This window comes from Cydia pomonella, chromosome 19 (genome assembly GCF_033807575.1).
Source record: "Cydia pomonella isolate Wapato2018A chromosome 19, ilCydPomo1, whole genome shotgun sequence".
Lineage (NCBI taxonomy): Eukaryota > Metazoa > Arthropoda > Insecta > Lepidoptera > Tortricidae > Cydia > Cydia pomonella.
In genome coordinates, this window is record NC_084721.1 from 6976909 (window position 1) to 6983478 (window position 6570).

Sequence of the window (6570 nt, forward strand, 5' to 3'; positions counted from 1 at the left end):
CGTTTTTGTCCCGTATATCAATGCCGCTGTAGTATTCCTAATTTCTTGTAACCACCTTGTTGTTACGTGTTGTACCTTGTTACTTGCGAGTTAAAGCTATGTGAAGATTGCCCCAACCCCCCGTCCTCAGTTCCGAATAAAATGATTCAACTCTTAACCCCCACAAATTGTATCATGCAAAATCTCCTAAAATAATGTACATAATTTTTTTTTTCTGTAAGCAGTTTGAAAACAACAATAGGTAAATGTCATACCCGTTTTCATCCCAATTCACCCCGGTTGACTGTATCGCTGCATGTATTAATTGATTACTGCTGAAAGAAATTAAATTATAGCGTAATAATCATAATACAGTAAAGTTATATGTACCTATAAGTATATAAAAATTACCTTTATTCGGTACTATATATAATATATTCGTGGTATCTCTAGTATTAAGTACCTATAATAACAAAATAGATAAGTAACATTAATTTCGTTATGTAAGTAAATCTGGTTTCGATACCCCTCCTCTATGTACAGATGTTTTTTTAATTTTTTTTATACGTTATCCTAATTAGCTAATTACTAACTTTTATACATCCCCGTATGTGCATATGTGTGGGCGATGTCACTAGGTATATAATGTGAATCTTTTTGTTAACGTTCGTAACGTTTCGAAGTGTTCTAATCGCGACAGCAATGCGACAACTACAGCAACGAAATTGATCAATGACAGTGACATCGTTACCGCTGCAGCAGTGCCGTTGCAACACTTGCAACAGTTGCAACAGTGGGTAACCTCCTGCGTTTGCGTTACGCATCTTTTCTATAATGTGCCAATTACATCCACATTTTACCAGGCCTGATATCAGGCCCGACCACCACATATCAGCACATCGTTAACAGTATTTTAAATGTTCAAAATGGTGCAGAAACATCAAACATTGAACATTTTTGGCAATTAGACACAAGTATTATTTACATTTCAAATATTGTTACCGATGTGCTAATATTCAGTGAAAAGGAAAACAGTTATCAGGCCCGTAATCAGTACTCCTAGTGTAAACTTATTCGATGGCGTAACGTGACGTACGCGTTTGCGTTAAGTCTCATTTTGTATGGGATTTTGAGTTTCCAAAACGTTCCGCTTGGCGCGCTGTTGCTAAATCCCATACAAAATGAGACTTAACGCAAACGCGTACGTCACGTCACGCTATCGAATAAATTTACACTAGGGGTTCTGGACTACCCGAAATGAGAATCGTAAATCGTCGAACATCAAACGAAAAGAAAAAATGTAATACAATGACAGATGCTAAGAAAAGTAACATGGACATTTCAATTACATTATTTAAGTTTGTCATCTTAGCTAGGCCCCCAGCTATTTTACAAATTCTGCTATAGTACGAACATCCATATATCAAACGGTTTTGGAATATAAATGTTACATAGCTATTGTTTCGAAACAATCGAAACATGACTCAGTGAGACAAGTGTTTGAGTGTAATACCTACCCCGAAGTTCTTAAAATTCAAATTACCTAGAATTCTTTGAACAAGATTCATTTCCTTATCACAAAGGACGGCAAGCCGTGATGGAAAAAGTGGGAACATCCCGCCCGGGAGGTATTTAAATCGAGGAGAGTACAGAGGGCCCACCGCGAACCACGTTCGACGTGTTACCTCCCTGTCCTGTCACACTTGTGTACGTATTTACTAGTGCGACATAGAGGCAACTAGTCGAACGTGGTTCGCAGTAGGCCCTCAGTGCTCTACGCACAGAGTAAAGTCAAAATTTGATTGTAGTAACAGTACATATGGTGCTACTTTTCCGCACTAGTGCGTATGTCGAAACTTTAAAGAGCCATAAATATGTACTGTAAGACTTTGTACGATACACGTGCGAATAGGTAATTCGCAACTCGTGTCGATTTAAAACACTCCCTTCGGTCGTGTTTAATTTATCGCCACTCGTTACGAATTTCCTATTTTTCGCACTTGTATCGTAATAGTACATTATGATACAAGTGTGCTAAGTTGGTCATTACACACGAGGCGATATTGTGCGCGCGAGCTGTAAGCGAGCGCGCAATAAGAACGCCGATGTGGGTAATGACCGACGTTTTTCAACACACTTGCGAGGAAAAAACAAAATTAATAAATCAGTTTTTTTTTTGTCAAAACAGTAAAGGTACCTACAATTTTCAAAATGGTGGCTTACAGTCTTAACATCGAATAATTGCAGCAAAGCGTGCTGGGCTTGTAGGCACTTATTCGCCAGTTCATTGGAATAAGCTACCAACACGTTTTCCAAGAAAGACTGGGCGTTTTTGCTGATTTTCCATTGAATAAAAGTTTCATATGCCGCCAATTATTTTTCACCCGATTTTGATGGTAAAAAGCTATCGTTCTCGGCTCTTGCCTCTATTGGTATTACTGCCAGCGTCAATTTTATGTGTTATTCATTTTCAATGCTTGAAAATGACATGTTCGTCAATATATACACTAAAACATGCAAAACTATTCCAATTTTATGACAATAACGGAAAATGGCTGGCGCGTTATTTTTTTTACGCACGATTCCAATGCGCGCGCAAGGCAAAGGCGCGCACGAATTCGCCAAACAGCCAATTAAAAAAATGTAAAAAAGCTAATATTTTCGTATTTCTTTTCGACGGATGGAGATCAAATCGATAAAATGTTACGTTTATTCATTAATGTAATTTACGAGATAATTTAATCTATAAATTATGTTTGGTGTGATAAAACCTCTTTGAACTAACATTTGAAACCTAATAGTTTCCACTAACTTAATCTTAATAAATCACTTTGATTTTAATGTCGATCGCTTCAGCATATTCTAGATTTATAGATTTCTATATTTTGTAAAATAATTTTTTTTTGGGTGGCTAATTTTGAAAATAAACTTCTTATTCTAAGTTTTTAATTGTATCAATAACATACTAAAATAGCATGGAGAAAATATTTAGAAGTGGAAAAACTGCTATGTAAATATATAGAACCACTCCTACATTAGTTTTTCCATAAACAAATATTAAATTAAATTGATTGATGCCTTTTGCACATGGCATAATTAACTCGCGCACGTTGGAGTACTTAGACAGGTTCTGTAATGCATCGTCTCGTATAAACAACGGTATAAATAAAGTAGTAATAGTCGAGCACGCAACCCGCGCGCACAGTGCGAAAATATGTATGATACAAATGCGGAAAGTAGGAAATTCGCACGTGTATCGTACAACATTTTACAGTACATTTGGCCCTTTTAACTTTCGACATAGGCACGGAAAGTGCTCACTCAAAGAAACACCTATGTACTGTAAAGGTAATTTTTATGGTGGGTACAAGTTTATTATGTAAGTATTTTTGTGATAATTATTCAATTTTTCGTCTTTAATTGCTCAGAAATGGGGTTCTACCGAAATTATTAAGGCTAAAGAGAATATTTGTACCTAAGAAAAACCTCTGATTGTAGTCTGATATACGGTTTACCTATATATGGTTTTCGTAAAAAATTTGGACCACTCCTGTCACCATCGTACAGAATCTGGAAAAGTGCCATCTAAGTACTGCCTATTAGGCTTTACCGGTCTTCCCCATGTACTTACGAGCGTGTGTGTGCGTGAGCTTACGCAATTAACTCTCGCCAAGACTTGGCGGCCAAGTCGCCACTAAGGCCGTGGACTGGACGCAAGCGGCGCGCGGCCATTAATGGCCTTGCTCTCCACGCCGCACGCCGCTAGCATCGAATCCGCGCTCGAATCTTTCGAATATTACACTGATATACAATACACGAGTAACTTGTGCATATAGTTTAAACAAGCTACCTAGAACTATTTTAAAGTCTAAAACCTAAATGGTTATGGCTTTGGATTGGAAACAAAGGATACGAAAGAATAATTGATGTGCGGGGTATTAATAAAATAATAATAATAATAATAAAAGCCTTTTATTACCCAACTATAAATGTTACAAATATATTATAGAGTTAACACATTTTTTATTTATTTACAATACAAAAAAAGAAATTAAAACTAAGTTTCATTATGTGGGTTTGTCCATTTTTGGACGTAGGCCTCCTCCATGTTACACCATAGCTTTCTGTCGGCGGCCAGACTGGCCCAGGCTATTCCTGCCTGCTCGGTTATGTCGTCTCGCCAGCGGCGGAGCGGATGACCTTGCCCTCGCCCGCCATCTGGTGGGTACCAGTGCAGAACCCTTTTGCTCCATCGGTCGTCTTTTGCTCTCGCTGTGTGTCCGGCCCATCGCCACTTAAGGCGGCATGCCATTTCCGCTGCATCCATTATATTTGTCCTCTTACGAATGTCAGTGTTTCTTACTCTGTCTTTTAATTTTATACCGAGTAGGCTTCGTTCTATGGCTCTTTGAAATTTCTGTATTTTGTCAATAATTTCTTTGTTTATTGCCCAAGTTTGGCATCCGTAAAGAAGGGTCGGTGTCACTACAGTGTCGATAGCTGTTTTCTTTAGTGTGATTTCTAGTTTGGATTTAAAAATATGTTTGTGTGACCAATATGAGTTCCAAGCTTTCTGAATTCTACGTTCCACTTCATTTATATAGTGACCACTAAAAGAGATGACTTGTCCCAAGTATTTATACTCGGTCACGTATTCGATAATGGTATTTTCTACATGTATACTCTCCTTCTTCCTATTTGTCATGACGCAAGTTTTCTCTAAGTTCATCTCCAGGCCACATTCCTTACTGTAAAAATTTAACGTTTCGATCATGTACTGGAGATCTTTGTGGCTTTCAGATAGTAAAACAATATCATCCGCAAAGCGTAAATGATTTAAATACTCGCCGTAGATATAAATTCCTATTTTTGACCACTCTACTTTCCTGAAAATGTGCTCTAAGAGAGAATTACAAAAGGTTTGGTGAAATGGGGTCGCCCTGCCTGACTCCTCGCTGTATTTCAAAGGTATCCCCTGTTTTATCAAGTTTCACCAGCGCCTTGCTGCTTTGATAGATAACTTTCAGGATGTTTATATACTTTTTGTGTATTCCCTGTTCCTTTAAGGCGACCCAGAGCGCTTGATGAGATATAGAGTCGAACGCCTTCGAGTAGTCTATAAAACATAGGTAGAGCGGTTTACGATACTCTGTATAATTTTCAATTATTTGTCTAACTGTGAATATGTGATCCAGGGTAGAGTAATTGCGTCTGAACCCAGCCTGCTCTTTTGGTTGTTGAAACTCTAGTTCATTCCTCACTCTCGAGAGCACGATATTTGTGAAGAGCTTATATGTGCTTTGAAGTAGACTTATTGGACGGTAATTGCTTATATTGTGGGGGTCACCCTTTTTGTAGAGTAGGGTTATTACAGACGATTCCCATTGTTTAGGTATTTTTTCCTGTGTTAGGATCTCATTAAATAATTTAGTCAGAAAAGGAGTTAATGGCTCGTTTAGCGCTTTGATAACGTCGTTGGTTATGTTGTCTTCTCCAGGGCTTTTCATTGTTTTTAAAGAATTTATTGCATGGCATACTTCGCTTTTCAGTATAATGGGGATGTCTTCTTCACTATTATTCGAGTCTTGATTTGATTCTAAGGTATACATTGACGACTGTTGCCTGTCACTATATAAATTTTGGTAGAATGTTGTTGCTGCCTGTATGATAGTATGTCGGTTTGTTGTAGATTGTCCTGTTACTTGTTTCAGTGCCGGGATCCATTGCTTCGCATTATTTATTCTCTTGTATCCTCTTTTTACTGACCTTCTATTGCTTAGCTCTTCTTTAAGTACATTGTAGTTATACTGACATTTGTTTCGTTTTAGGTTTTTTCTGATTTTTTCGTACAGCCGTTTGATTTCCTTCTTTTCTAGCGTAGATAAATTAGATTTTTGTTTTAATTCTGACCTTTTTTTAATTAAGCATTTTACATGGTCAGTGACGATAAGATCCAGTTTGTTTTTCTTTTGTAAGGGGGGCAATATACTGACGCATTCTTTAATGGTGCCTACTATTGTTGTATAGGCCTCTTGAATATTATTTAGGTCAGGTATTATATCCGATTTTTCTAAAAACATGTTTTTGAGACTTTCCTTCTCGATTGGTAGAAATTCGGATTGTTTTCGTCTAAAGTGAGCTCTAGATTTGTTTTGTTTACTATTCAAACTCCATGTCGCTCGTACTAATCTGTGATCAGTCGGGTGAGTTGTGTTTATCACCTCTATATTTTTTAAAAAGCGTATATCACGTCTTCGTGTTATGAAAAAATCTATTTCGTTTTTCGTGTTTCCATTGGGGGATTTCCAGGTCTAGGTGCGGGGTATTACCCACTCACAAACTTTTTAAAGAATAATTTCCTCAAACTCAATTGGGCAGGGGTCCGTACAGTGTAGAGGTATTACTTTTTTGTAAGAATCGTAATGGTTATACTTCTTTTAGCCTTCGCAGTGGGTACAATAATTATTTTCAACTAAACAGATTAACTAGGTACTTAGGCGTACAGTAACGCCGCGGTTCTTTACCGGTAATAGCAACATGTAGCTGCGGCGGACTTTACTTACTCGTCACATATAGGTACCTACATCTCCC